General features: G+C 46.3%; 1 protein-coding gene across 3 annotated transcripts in view; it reads right to left on the reverse strand.

Annotated features, from left to right (window-relative positions):
* Positions 1–15,623, reverse strand: part of LOC125711437 (galactosylgalactosylxylosylprotein 3-beta-glucuronosyltransferase 1) — a 67,970-nt gene that overhangs the window by 24,269 nt on the left and 28,078 nt on the right. For all 3 annotated transcript variants that reach the window (XR_007383019.1, XM_048980325.1, XM_048980324.1), the window contains exon 2: positions 9,880–10,058. The gene's annotated coding sequence lies outside the window, so the exon portion shown is untranslated. The remainder of the gene's footprint in view (positions 1–9,879; positions 10,059–15,623) is intronic.

Genomic DNA, 15,623 nt, shown 5'->3' on the forward strand with positions numbered 1-15,623 from the left:
GAGCGTTCATAGAGGATCGGAGATCTTCATCTACTTGGCATACAGAAAAAGAAAGTTTTATTTAACACTTCGGCCAAATAATCTTTCCTCAAACATCTGCCTCTTCTGACTTCCTGTGATTGCCGTTCCTTTATTGCAAGTTATATTTAAATAAAAGCATCAGCATCGCCTACTTTAAGTGTAACTTTTTAAGGACACTTTAAGATGAGCTGGATTATCAGAGAGTGCTGAGGTTTTCTCTTTGATTTCAAGATTTAATCGCACACCTTCCAAAAAGACTCACCGATGATTTGTCTGATTTCTGTCATCCGACCAAGTATTAGGAATCAAGATTAGGGATGTGAATTACAACAGATCCTTATGGAACATTGCGAGTGATACTGCAGTTTACTGTGTGGGTGGCGGGGCGGGGGGGGGGGGCATATCCATTTTAGAGCAATCCCATGTCCTTTACGACAGTGTTCTTCAGCCCAGTTTTTGAGGACCCCCATACAGACCACATTTTTGCTCCCTCCCAGCTCCCAGCCAATCAAGAACGCTGAAGACCTGGTACAGGGTGTGTTGGAACCTGGGAGGGAGCAAAAAGGTGAACAGTCTGACGGTTCCCGGGGACTGGGCTGAGAAACACTGCTCCACAACACAGCAGAAAGGGGTGTAGTAGGACTGAGATGGCAAGTGTCTGAGCTTAATGACAATCAGGTGATGACACCTAAGAAAGGGAATCGCAGAAAGCTCATAGGAGTTTTACTCACACAAAAATATTCTGAGGGCAGAGGGAGAAATAATTGGTTCAGAGAGATAGCCAATCAGATTGTAGAGGAGGAGGGTCCAAGCAACTAGAGGAGGCAGGAGCAACAAATCAGATTTCTTGGTCCTGCCCCCTCTAGTTGTTGTGCAATCTCATTGGTTATCGCTCTGAACCAACCATTTTTCATTCTGCCCTCGGAACATTTCGCGGAAGTAAAACTCCCATGAGCTCTCAGAAACAGGTGGAGAATAGATGAAACACATACAGAACATATAGTCAGAAGATGGGAGCCAGAGTAGTAGAAGAGTTACAGGACTGAAAGGACTTGTGACCTTGCAAGCTGATCTAAGGCAGCAGGTAGGCCCAGGGATCCTGCTGTGGGTTTAGGCTAATAACCGGGCTCGGGGGAGTCACCTTCGTTTTAATCAATCATAATGGAGCAGTTAATGGAATGAGCCATTGTTAATGCTTCAGAGCACTGAATCCAGGCAGCCCTTTAGTTAGCAGGCCTGATCGCAGGGAGATTTATTCAAGGATTCAGGATGAGCGGGTGTGCGCCGAGAGCCTGAGGAGTCAGTCGTGCGACTGGCTTTTGGAGAAGACAGAGGCGCGTGTTTGGGGGATGAGACCCCTCTACAGCTACTGTGACCTGGGGCAATAAGTCTTCATTTTACACAGCTGCTATCTGGGTCTTTGGGGACAAACCTAAATAACTTTATTTATAGGGCTGAAAGTGCTTACGTTTTTTTGTAACGTGTGACAGCTCTTTGGGGGGTGAATCACAGTAGCCTGTAATGCAATAACAAAACACCGATCATCTCAATCTCCTAATCAATAAAGCGAAGTAAATATTTTAATGGAAGTTTAATAGCGGGGGCTCCGGAGCCTATCCCGCAAGCAATGGGCGCAAGGCAGGGAACAACCCAGGATGGGGGGCCAGCCCATCGCAGGGCACACTCACACACCATTCGCTCACACATGCACACCTATGGGCAATTTAGCAACTCTAATTAGCCTCAGTTTTTGGACTGTGGGGGGGAAACCGGAGTACCTGGAGGAAACCCCATGACGACATGGGGAGAACATGCAAACTCTGCACACATGTGACCCAGGCGGAGACTCGATAATATGGTTTTTTGATTAATCAAATTTTTGAGGCATATGAGAAGTATTACCTGTAAAAAAGGATCCTGTAGGAAGGGAAGAATTAATATCTGGAAATGAGGTGTGTGTTTGCGGATGGCATTTTTCGTTTCCCCGAGCGACGTGCTGTTGCAGATTCGATTGTGGGTTTGTCGTGCAGTGCATGTCAGAGAACAAAGTCCCGTTTTCCTTTACAGAGAAAGAATGTACATGTGAACTCCCTCTGACAGGTGCCGTCCATCATCGTTATTGTTTATTTTTTCAAATATGTTCAAAACTCACGGCATCGCGAGCCACGGCGGTGGTACGCTCGCGCCGCTCGTCCGAAATCCCAGAGCCATCTGCACCGGGGTGTTTGCATCTAATTTGCTGCCAAACGAAGTAGGTGATTCATGCGACTGTTAATTAAAAGCACTGCTGCAGACCAGGGTGCCGCATTCTCCGCGGTGACCATTTTTAACCCAGTTTTCTCGGAATAAAGCTTTTCCAAAGTGTCCCACCCCTGACTGTCCCTTCCAATACTCTCTAAGTGCCCTTTAATGTCACATGCTGCTCAGTGTCCAATAACCAGGGTCAAATCCAGACTGAGTAATGGGGACCAAAGCATGTTGACATAAGAGCGACTCCATAATCACTGATTTATCAACACTGGTTAGGTGACTCTGCACACTGCTGATATGTCTCATCAGTGATAATTTGATCACCCACCGCTCTGCAGGCTATTAATAGCAGTTGAAAACCTCACACACACGCTGTTTAGGGCACAGCATTACCTAACCCGGCAGTTTAAATAATAAAAATTAAATAAGAATTTCACTGTGTGCTGCACCTATGAAAATACATTGGTTGACTCTTGTCTATTGATCTTTTTTTAGGCTGTTCTGGTTTAACTATCCCAGCAGTGATATTTTCACCCAAATTCACCTCGGATTCCTGGGCCATAATGACGCTCAGGCCAGAAACGAAAAGCCGACTAGCTTATGCCTGCGAACCCGATTGTCTTTGTACCGGCTGAAATAGTGTCACTTCATTGAAAACCTCTTTGTTTCTGAATGTCCATTTCGCTCGTGGGATGAAGGGTGTCCAGGCGACAGATGCAGACTGTGGGAGGTGGGCTTCCCCAGCAAGAGTAATCCCCCACAGATCCAATCCATGTGAGCCAGGTGGAGAGCCCTGGACCCGGACCAAACCATTAAACGCTCCGGTGCGGGGGGGGTTGCGGTGGGTCGAACCGGAGCGCTAATAAGTACCTTTGGGGACACGGCACTACATGTGGAAATGCCTCCAATTAAGTTGTCCGGATGTAATTGCCCCGGAGGCAAACGGAGCATTTCCCTTTAACGAAGTTAGAGGGGCTGCGGGCACAACGACGACGACCCCAATCAGGAGCCCTCGGTGGCAAATTCAATCATGCGGTGTGGCTTTGTAAATAATGCGAGACCCCTGACCTTTTCTTCGAGGCCCCCTCCACGCTTTCCGTGACGCTGGGAGGGGTAGGAGAGGGATCTCCCTCCCAGGCAGCCGGTCACACACAGCTCATTCCTGCATCCGCCAGTAATTTACATCCCATAATCATGCCACCATTTGTGACCATAAAAGTTTTGAATAAGACAAATAAGAAAGGGCCCTAAATTTTGCAGTGAAATATGGGGTTGTGACTCTAATTAAGGGGTGTTACCTGTATACCAGCCCAGAGTAATTGGCTCAGGGCCCAGGGCAGTGGGGGGTTAGCAGCTAAGAAAGCTGACACCCCCTGCGTGGATGGGTGAAAAAAAATAGTGTAAAATTGGATCCCTTGGCCGGGGAGTGTGGCTGGAGTTTAAAGATTGCACATAGGTTTAAAGGATATTTTTATTCCTATTAGCAATCTGGAAGCTGATTACTGGTTTTTTGGCTTATCTCCCATTTTGTAATAATTCAGAATGATTTATTTGAATTTGTGTATACAGCCAGAAAACTAGTCAGTGTCGCCATCTGTTCAATTATAATGATGATGGCGTAACAGAAGTCAGTTGCTGTTCGGGGTAATTACTTATTTACTGCGGAGGTTCTAAGTTTTGGTGCTCGTACCCGTAAATCCCGCTGTCCCCAGTCAGTATAATAACGGCAGGCGGTCGGTCATGTTTTGCTTGTGCCTCCTCACCTTAACGAAGTGAGCATTCCCCTGTCTGTCGGCCTGAAAGACACCCCAGCCCTTAAAAGTGGCTCTAGTAGATTCCTATCTTTACGGGGTAAAAACCTACCGGGACGGTATCTGAGTTGCGGTCGCATTTTCCCAGACGTGCCATTGGCCCTGAGCATCTCTGGTTTATTTAGATGCTCAACATCTGGATTCTGAGCGGTGGCGTGTAGGAGCCATTCCTGCATGTTGGAGTATGACGAAAACACGGCATTATTTATGCTGGGCCTACGGCCCAAAGAAAACTGAAAGTGATAAAAGCAAAGGAAACAATACTGTGAGTCTAGGATTTTTTTAAAGTGGTGGATCTAGAGTGGCCATAATTCATACAAGGGGGGCGAGCAGTCTGATCATTAGCCAGTAATATATTTCGAATTGTTGAGTGACAGGAGAAGGGGCACGCTGAAGGCCAATCAACTTTCAGTATGTTCTGTTTGTCCCGCCCCCTTCTGGATACACCCCTGACAACGCTCCCATGAAAAAGGTTACCGGACAGACAGCCTGGAATTATTTCATAGCCGACGTCAAGTTAGGGGAAAGCAGTAAAGAAAAGGCAGCTTCCTCAGGCTCATTAAGCAGCGGAAGGGGCTTGTGTGTGCTTTGCAGGAAAATGGAGCGTCGTGATTTGATTTGTGCAGCAGGGGTGTCGCCGCAGTTTGGCTGCAGGGGTGTGTAGTTGCCGGGTTGTGTGGCTGCCGAAAATTATGCATCTGTTGGAGGTCGTCCCTGCGGGGGTGTGGATATGCGGGGGTTGGTGTGTCTGACGCGGGCACCTCTGCGCTTTCGATGAGCTCTGATCCGCTGCTGGAATCATTAAGGCTCTGCCTACAAGGTTTGCCGAGCCGCGTTACTTCCTCAGTGAGCCATGAATTGCAGAAAGTTCCAGAAGGCCTTGCCGATGCTCTTAACACTGTATTAATTTGACCTTCCACCAAATACTCCTTTTCAGGCTGCAACCAAACAAAGGGAACGCACAGCAAATCGAGGCGCATGTCGTATGAGCGACAAATTTACAGCAAATCCCAAGAAAGCCGATTGTCAACATGGCAAGGGGGGAGAGGGAGATAAAAGGCTGGGGGGGGGGCATGCACACCAGGTATTTCCATAATAATAAGATCATTCTCATTAGCATAAAATCAGTGTAATTTGCTAAAAAAAAAAATTTGGGGGGGGGGCTTTGTAGTGCATTTAAAGGCCCTCCCCATGATGATCATAGTACCCTAATACTGATGTAATATTACCTGCACAAACATGGATGAAACACGATGCCAATCGAGAAGAAACTGCAGTCACTGTAGCGACTAATTGGGGCTGAAATGCAACATAGAGTCTTCGTCTGTCATACATTTACTACTAGAATAGACCCACATATTTTCAGTGAATTATTATTATAATACATAGACATTCCACAATGAATATAAAGCCTTGTGTCCACCCCCCATTGTACGTTACACTGCTGACCTGTGGGAACATTATTTCGTGTAAATGGATGGTATCCATTAATAATTGACAATGAAGTCAATTTGACTTGATTTATTACTGGCTGAGAAATAACTTTTACAAAAAAAACTGTCTGAACGTGACATAAGTCTAACGGTTGAATTGACTATGATTTTATATATGTATATATGTGTGTATATAAGCACATACACACAGGGATGATGCTCGGATTATATATGTATATTTGTGTGTATATAAGCACACACACAGGGATGATGCTCGGATTATATATGTATATATGTGTGTATATAAGCACACACACACAGGGATGATGCTCGGATTATATATGTATATATGTGTGTATATAAGCACATACACACAGGGATGATGCTCGGATTATATATGTATATTTGTGTGTATATAAGCACACACACAGGGATGATGCTCGGATTATATATGTATATATGTGTGTATATAAGCACACACACACAGGGATGATGCTCGGATTATATATGTATATATGTGTGTATATAAGCACATACACACAGGGATGATGCTCGGATTATATATGTATATTTGTGTGTATATAAGCACACACACAGGGATGATGCTCGGATTATATATGTATATTTGTGTGTATATAAGCACACACACAGGGATGATGCTCGGATTATATATGTATATATGTGTGTATATAAGCACACACAGGGATGATGCTTGGATTTTATATGTATATATGTGTGTATATAAGCACACACAGGGATGATGCTCGGATTATATATGTATATATGTGTGTATATAAGCACACACACACAGGGATGATGCTCGGATTATATATGTATATATGTGTGTATATACGCCCACATGCAGACACAGGGATGATGCTTGGAAAGGCTGTTGGACATGAAGCAGATAGACGCAGGAACACACCAAAGGAAGGGTCTCTGAGACTAACAGCACGGCGCATGGCTGATATCTGCAGCGTGACCATGTGGGGACTGAAACCCCGAACCTCGTCCCGGCTTCCAATCACAGAGCCCCCGGAACAGGTGCGAAAAGGAGTCCGTGGGCACAGCGCAGGAAAAACAACAGCTGCTGGGACCAGATGCCGCATCAGTGCTGCTGGAAATGACCCATTTCCACTCTCCACGCTGGGCGCCTCCCAGTAAACAAAGAAATTACATCGAGCAAACAGTCACTCCACAGATCGGAGGGCTATCGCACTATAGCGTTCTGCTATTGCTCTCCAGCAAATGGCTTTTCTAATTACGATGGTTTCGTCAAAGTCGTTAGTGAATAGCCTCGACTAAAAAGAGGCCCAGGAGCCTGGCAGAGAGGACCTGTTCAGACCAAATGCAGCAGAAAGACATCGGAGACAAACACCACCATGTGTGTATATACGCACACGCACCAGAATACCTTAGTGACCTGCTGACCACATACAACCCTCCATGCTTGCTTCGCTCTCAAGCCATGGGATATCTGTTAGTGCCTAGGGTAGAAAGAGCTACGGCAGGCTGCAGAGCTTTCTCCTATAGAGCTCCTTAGCTGTGGAATGGTCTTCCACCGGATGTGCGGGTTTCAGGTTCACTCTCAATATTCAAGTCTAGACTAAAAACACACCTGTTTAGTTTAGCTTATAGGGAAACTAGTTCTAGCTCTAGCTAACTGCTCACTCCCAGTCAGACCTGTAGTGTGAGGTGTAGAGCTGGGTGGGGATCGGTGCCATTGGCTTTGGATAAACTGGACTGTCAGTGCTGTCACTCTAGCTTCACACCCCCTTGTGGAACTGGAGTGCTGACACTTCAGGGACTCCCCATGCCTGCATTCCCACTTGCCTCTCCCTCCTACTGATGCTGCCATAGCCATATCTGCCGGAGCTTGCACATTGTACTTCATATTGCACTCATCTAGCTGTTAGCGCTGCCTATAGCCTCCTCTACTTTAACTAATTGTACATTTTATTTCCCATACTCCTCCTGGGGGGTGCTGCCTGGAGACCTCAATCTACCAAGATATCCAGCACACCCTGCTACATGTGACATCGCCACTACCAATGACGTCCCTGCATCTGTCATCTTCTAAATCTTGTGATTTGGACAGTGTGACTCGGCACTTAACCATCTCTCCTATTTGACTCTCCCTGCCGGCCCCTGGAGGATGGGCTCCCCCATTGAGTCTGGTCCCTCCCAAGGTTTCTTCCTTCTAGGGAGTTTTTCCTTGCCACTGTCGCCTTTGGCTTACTCACTGGGGGCTTTGGGTGAGGATGCTGTAAAGCGCTTTGAGACGATGTAATGTCGTGAAAATGCGCTATACAAAAATAAATTTGCTTGTTGTTTGTTTGTATCCATACCCTGCTCTTCTCGAGGGTTCCGAAGTGTGGACCCCAGAGCTACAGTGACACAACAAAGGGAAATACAGAGGGGGCCACGCTGGACGGAGTGTGACAGACACCCCCGTGGCTGTTTGGACAAGCTGTTGCTATAACACTACACATAGGCTATATAACATGCTATAACATTACACATAGGCCATATAACATGATATAACATGCCGGTTTAGTTTTCTCAGTGAAAATACAAAAACATTATTATTTTATCCTTTCCTGTACACATACGAAAAATAACAACTGGCCAAACATTTGTGTTCTGAGCCCTTCATTTACTTCACACCCGCAGAATCATAATCCATATATTGCACTAAGCCCCTCCCCCCAAGCAGGAGATCCCAGCTAGACTGACTCGTTGTGTGAACATGCGGCTGATGAAAATGTGACCCCTTCCCCCCAGAGCCCAGTCCTGCCAAAGATGGTAATTAGTGAGGTTTTACATATTTATCTACGCATTCCCCCCCCCCAAACCCCAGCAGCTCTCCTAGAGGGGGGTTGTGGGGTGAGGCTGGCAGCTATTGGGCTTTAGAAGCCCAGGAGGTGAAGGGATGGTAATTAATAGACTGGTCCATGGTTCTGACGGGGGGGCTCATGGGGCTTTCTTATTTCTTTCTGTGACTTTTAGGATGGCAGGGGGGGAACAGCCCCCCAAAGGCTGCGTTTTCCTTCCCATTCATCATGGCTCCGGTCTCCCGATGTGCTGAAATTCAAGCGTGTGACCGTGCAGCTGTGTGTGAGGGCCCCCTCCCCGTTATATCCCAGTTCGCTCTGGGCCTCCTCCCAGCCTCGCTCCTGTCCTTCTCCCGAGATACTCCCGCTATTCTCCCAGCCCTCTCCAGGCTCGCTCCTGTCCTTCTCCCGAGATACTCCCGCTATTCTCCCAGCCCTCTCCAGGCTCGCTCCTGTCCTTCTCCCGAGATACTCCCGCTATTCTCCCAGCCCTCTCCAGGCTCGCTCCTGTCCTTCTCCCGAGATACTCCCGCTATTCTCCCAGCCCTCTCCAGGCTCGCTCCTGTCCTTCTCCCGAGATACTCCCGCTATTCTCCCAGCCCTCTCCAGGCTCGCTCCTGTCCTTCTCCCGAGATACTCCCGCTATTCTCCCAGCCCTCTCCAGCCTCGCTCCTGTCCTTCTCCCGAGATACTCCCGCTATTCTCCCAGCCCTCTCCAGGCTCGCTCCTGTCCTTCTCCCGAGATACTCCCGCTATTCTCCCAGCCCTCTCCAGGCTCGCTCCTGTCCTTCTCCCGAGATACTCCTGCTATTCTCCCAGCCCTCTCCAGGCTCGCTCCTGTCCTTCTCCCGAGATACTCCCGCTATTCTCCCAGCCCTCTCCAGGCTCGCTCCTGTCCTTCTCCCGAGATACTCCCGCTATTCTCCCAACCCTCTCCAGGCTCGCTCCTGTCCTTCTCAAGAGATACTCCCGCTATTCTCCCAGCCCTCTCCAGGCTCGCTCCTGTCCTTCTCCAGAGATACTCCCGCTATTCTCCCAGCCCTCTCCAGGCTCGCTCCTGTCCTTCTCCCAAGATACTCCCGCTATTCTCCCAACCCTCTCCAGGCTTGCTCCTGTCCTGCTCCCAAGATACTCCCGCTATTCTCCCAGCTCTCTCCAGGCTCGCTCCTGTCCTTCTCCTGAGATATTCCCCGCCATCGTCCATCTGTCTCTCCAGAGACAGCCTTCTCCAGAGACAGCCCCACATATACAAAAAAGAGATGCATCCCCCTCAGCCCTCCGTCATGCTTCTGCCTCCTCCACGGTTACCACCACTCTACAGAATAGGAAGTGGTCGTTGCCCTGTATGAACGGCAAAGTTAGGAACCCTTAGGAAACACGAGCAGATGGCTTATGTCTAGACTAGGTAAAGTGCACAAAAAGCTCGGTGCCCCTGCACAGCTCATGGAGGTAGGGGTACGGGTCAGTGCTGCCATTCTCATCCTCACCACATCTCGTAAGCTCAGCCCCCTCCCCCAAAAAAATACTCACAAGCGACGTATTTCCTGTTGGGTGTGGCGGGGTTATCGTCTGCCAGCCCCTCCCGTCCTCCTCACATCTCTGGCCCTGGATACCTATCAGCGTGGTGAACAGGGAGGAGGGGGTGGGGAGGCGGTCTATCAGGGAGTGGGCAGAGGCAGCCGGTAGTCAGCTAGTCCTTGATTGGCTTCCTGTGGACACAAAAGGGGGATATCCACGATCTTAATACCTGAGGTCAGCGGCAGTTCTAGGATTTCTTTTTAAGGTGGGGGCATGTGAAGGGTCATAAGTGACACAGAGGGGCCATCTTTATCATATTTATCAGCTAATGATGCACTTTGATTTGACGAGTGACAGGGGAGAGGTCACTCCGGGGGCCAATCAGCTTCCAGCTGAGGGTGCTCCAGGGGCCAATCAGCTTCCAGCAGGGGCCAGTGCCTTTGTAGTCTCAGCCCTGTATATGCCTCTGGCTGAGGGAGATGCTGTTGGGAACTTGGAGAGTGGGTGGGGGGCTTTGAGACTGCTTTATGAACAGAAGCAGCCACTGAAACGCCGGCAGTAAAATACATAACACCCTGACAATTCATTTTCGGGCGGCCAATGGAGCCATCGTGTCCCCCTTTATCTTCTTCGCTGGGGGAAATGGGGTCAGATGTTAAATTACCCTCAGTGCCTGAGTCGATTGGAAGGAACTACTTCTTCCCTTCAATAGTCTGTTATTTGAATAACTTCAAACCGTTTTCTTCAGACCATTTTTTTCCCCGATTTTTTTCATTGCAGTCAATCTGTAATCTTAGAAATTAGTGTTTTGGAAAAGGACTTCGGACGCGCAGCTGAAATGAAAAGTCATGCTTAGGGTAAGAGAGTCATCATTTAAATGTGTGGCCTGAGAGTTTCTCCTCAAAATAATGTATTAAACTAACACCTTAAAAAGGTCTAATCACGTCGTGCCGATGTGAACCCCCCCCCCACCCCCCCCCCAAGGCTGGGAACTTACGGAAAACAAGTTTGATTGCAAAGTCTTAATACCATAATCCGCAACACACTGACATGATTGCGAGCCTGCTTGTAGTTATTATTAATCTAAGGTAAATTGTATTTGCAGTTTGCTGTATTTTACAGGAATAACTGTCTCTGGCCACATTTGATTTTGCGTTACACAGAATTGCAGTGTCGCTCTTTCCGCCACAAAACTGGCAGCCACGTTATTACGGATGAGCAAGTTCTCTAATACAGCAGAAGGCAGGTGAAAATGGAGAGAGTCAGGGACACGGAGCAGAACTGAGCTGTTAGGCGTGCATTTCTGTCTAACTTTTTGATTTCAAAGTGTCGACAGAACATACAAAAAATCCAATGTTCAGCAAAGACTGAGCATCTATATCAGGGAGCCATAGGACTGTTCCAGCGATCCCATTACAAAGAATTAACGTCTAAAGCTTTTCAGAGCTTCATCCTCATTTCAGTGCAGTTCTAAAGTCTTTCAGAAACACCCATAATCTGTTAACCTACAGTATTGACTGTATAGCTCAGGTACAAAGAAAACATTCATTTTTATTAAGTCTCTTCTATTGATTTTTCAATTAAGCATGCTCTGCTTTGTAAATTGCTTATCTATATTCATTTTTCAGAGATAATAGTATTTATTTAATATAGGGGGTTTTTTGCATCCAACTTTCTACTTTGGTTAGTCGAGACAAAATATTTCTCGCAAACAATTAAAGCAAACCAGACATTTTGGCCACATATTCTGTAGAGTACAGATTGTATTTATAAGCTATACGGCATTTTAAAATTAGTTTTATCAAGTAGATACATATATATACCATACAATATACATGTATCTTCAGTAACACATTAAATCAGAATGGAATTATTCTTTATTGTATTGATTTTTACAGGTATTACTTTGCCAATCCAAAATGATTACATTTTGTTTTCTGCTTCATCCATCCATCCATCCATCCATCCATCCATCCATCCAGCATTGTAGGGGATTCAGCTTGAGTGAGTTTATAACCATGCATGTGTTCAGTGCGACAATTTTATCAGATAAACTGGAATGATTAAATCTTTCAAACGTGGTTGCAAACATGACTGAAAACGTGAGTGAAAAATGACTTTGGTGGAAAGCGGTCACCGGGAATTCAGCATTTAAAAGCATTTTTAAGATATGAATTTTCAAAACAGATAATATTTTATTTCACTTCACAGAGTGGCTCGCACAAGCTTTTGTCCAGCCCATCTTATTGTGTTGCTGTACTTTTCTCTCGCCTTTAAATCTCTGTTGCCTTTCTCATAAGGTTTTCATTTCATCCGAGCAGCATTGTTAGAAGACGGATCTCCCAGGAGTGGGGGGGGGGTGGATTCTTCAATCTCTTCTTATTGGGATTGAGGCGCGGTGAGGTCATGGGACTGAAGCTGCCATCGGTTGGCTGGCTAAGAATTGAGTACCACAGCCTCCCATCTCTTCTGCACAGGCCCCATTTCCCAGCGTATATCTCGTTTAAAATGGAACTTTAATGACCTCATAAAGCAGGGGTCAGACACTTCGGTCCTCCCGGGCCTCTGACTTTACTGGGCGTAGATTTGCCCATAGAAAAGCGATTCTTTACTAACTGATTTACGCCCAATTCAGTTCGGTTATTTCTTTCCATTCGCCAAAATGCAACATTAAACAAACATACCTGCGGCCACTAAGGACTGGACATACCCAGCTAGTTTTCCTAACTGAATGAATGTATGTTGCATTTATATAGCACTTTTCAAGATACCCAAAGTCCTTCACAGAACCAATGGGGAGCCACTTCAACCCCCACCACTGTGCAGCCCCCACCACTGTGCAGCCCCCACCTGGATGATGCAGCGGCAGCCATTCTGCACCAGTACACTCACCACACAGTAGCTAAGGTGGAGAAAGGGCAGGAGAGAACTCACCAATGAGATACAGGGGATGATTAGGAGGCCAGATTTGAAATGGCCACAGTGGGTGGTTTTAGCCAGAATGTCAGGGTACCAGCCTTACGCCTTCCAAAGACGCACAGGGGTCTTAGAGAGTCAGGACCTCGGGTTTACACGTCATCCAGAAGGACAGCACCATTTCTACAGCACAGTGTCCCCATCACTGCACTGGGATTCAGACAGACAGCAAGGTGGGCTAACCTGCTGCCCACACCAACACCTATTCCTGCAGAAACCCAGTTTCCCGGATGGTCTCTCATCCAAGTACTGCTCAGGCCCAAGCCTACTTAGCTTCATGTGGGTTGCCTAGTCTGGACTGCAGGTGGTGTGGTAGCACATTTATAGTTCAAGCTGTCATTTCCATCCACGGCTAGTTGTGATTAACCCTCTGCAGTCTTCTAAGACCCTTTGGAGATGCCTTGATAGGCTCTGACTATTCTGCATTTATCAGCAGTGCAAATAATGATTCAATGTGACCTACGTATATTTTTGTTTTCAACGAAAAACACAACTGCAATAATACAGTAGTGGTATTTTGCCCTAGAATATATTTTCCTTTTATGTTTTTTTAGAAAGCATACATTTCCTGCACACTTTGGAACACAGACCGCTGAAGGCACAAATTTTAGCTACGTAAATGTATTATAATATTAGATTTCTTTATGCACTACTTGGACGTAGTCGCTATTAAATGATTTTAGGATTCTGTAGGTGATAGAGGTGAGGGGTTGGAGCTGTGGTGGGTCACTGGGAGGCGGCTACTGGCAGCTGTGGTCCCCAGGTCCGCAGTGCCCCCATCTACAGTGACAAATGGAGGGTCCAGGTGACCCGCAGGGTATCAGCAGATTAGCATCGATCTCTGGCGACGCAGGAATGAATCAACTAGTCGTTTCCTCTGAGCTGCTCACTGTCGGCGTTTCCCAATGTTTCCCACAGTATTAATACTGTCAGAAGCCCATAAGTTATCAGAAGGGGGGTGGCAACGCCGAATTTTCCAGGGGTGCAATTGCACCCCCTACTGGTCGGATGAAAATGCTATTTGAACATTTTATGTTCAATAAAATGAAATATATAATTTAGTTATATTTGAATATGTGGCTTGTGTGGATTGAATTGTATCGATGTGTAAAAATGAATTATGGTAAATGTATTCCCTTTTTAACAATTTATTTATCAAGATGAATGACTGGTTGGGTTCTGCTACCCCCTAAAAGAAAAGTCTAGAGTCACACTTGAGTGCTGGGTTAATGAATCGGGGGGGGGGGGCTTCCATGAAATATCCATGAAAGTCAGGGGTAGGACATTTCAGTCCCATAGGTTTTTGGGTTGCTAATTGTGTGATTTACAACTACAAACAAGGCAAGCTAGCTAATTATCCAATGCTAACTGCTTAGGCCACAGAATATCAAACATAAGTGAAACTGGGATGCCCTGATAGACTCCACACCAACCGGGGGTATCGGGGGCCGAAGCCCTGAGTGAATCCAAACGAGCCCTGAATGATTTGTTTAGCTCTGATGTTTCAACAGGCTTACTCTCAATTTGAGTTACATATAAGACGACAATCCAGGGCTGAGTTTCCCAAAACCTGCGTAGTGCTACTATGATCATAAATTCAATATGGTGACCTTCGGACAGATGAGGTCATGGGGCTAAGCCCCGGATGTCTTAAGATCCTAGCAATGCTGTGCACTGATATTCTCAATGAGTGGAATCGCCCAGACTTGCTGCAAAATTCAGTGTAGCATCAAGATACGCTTCTTTGGTGTTCTTCTTAAGTTCACATATTAAGTAACACCAGCGTGTCTGACAGTTATATAATGGTTAGAACTGGGTCCAGAAGTTTTTTTCCAAGGTGAAAAAAAAAATTTCATGGCTGGAGATTATCTGAGTTCTAACAGGCAGTGTGATGATTTAACTTTTGCGTTAGCCATTTACTACGTCATAGCTGAGTGCAGGCTAGCAGAGAAATGAGCTAATGTCCCCTTCCTACACAAATCAGCAAAGCAGCTAAAGCATAAACCCTGTCAGGCAATCTCAGGTGAACCCTAAAACAGTCCCCCTTAAATCATGTTCCTCAGAGAACCTGAAAGGAATAGCATGCACGAGGGAGTCCTGATTGCTTTCTGCGTCCGAATTAGCCTTTGATTCATAGATGTTTTACAGTTAAGATGGTTACATTCAGCCGACACCAAAGTCTGGACTCAGTGAGGGAGATGTGTGGGATCTGAAATTCCCCATCGCAGCAGCCAAACAAGCACAGAGTAAGTGCCCTTCGCAACACCTTACAGTATCTGCATCGTTACAGCGCACAACTCTCACCGGTGGCTGGTAATGGGCGATTTAGCTAAAGATGAAGGAAATATGTTTTTCTGCCTTGATCATTTAGTGTACAGGGTACAATTCCACTCATACTTCTTCATAATACCCAAAATAAAATCCTTAGTGGAATCGTAAAAAACACATTTTACCCCTCAAGTGATCAATGTGAAAATTCAACACTTATGTTAAGCTGGGTGACCTTTATGTTAAGCGAAAACTATCATGTGAGAAATTAGAAAAACATTTTTAAAAAGCGCACAGATTTTTGAATTCTCAGGTTTTTTTTTCTCTGTGTAAAGGGCCAAAAGTGTAATTTTGAATTTTTGCAAAGCTTTGCTGAAGTTTAATGTTCTCCTACAGTACGCGTTCTGTGTATGTCAGGGCGGGTCGATGATGAGGCAGAGTGATCGGTACTTCTGGACTTTGCTGCTCCTCAGAAGTTTGCTCCGCTGATCTTTGGAGCCGAGCAGCAGCTC

The sequence above is a fragment of the Brienomyrus brachyistius genome, chromosome 17 (assembly GCF_023856365.1).
Source record: "Brienomyrus brachyistius isolate T26 chromosome 17, BBRACH_0.4, whole genome shotgun sequence".
Lineage (NCBI taxonomy): Eukaryota > Metazoa > Chordata > Actinopteri > Osteoglossiformes > Mormyridae > Brienomyrus > Brienomyrus brachyistius.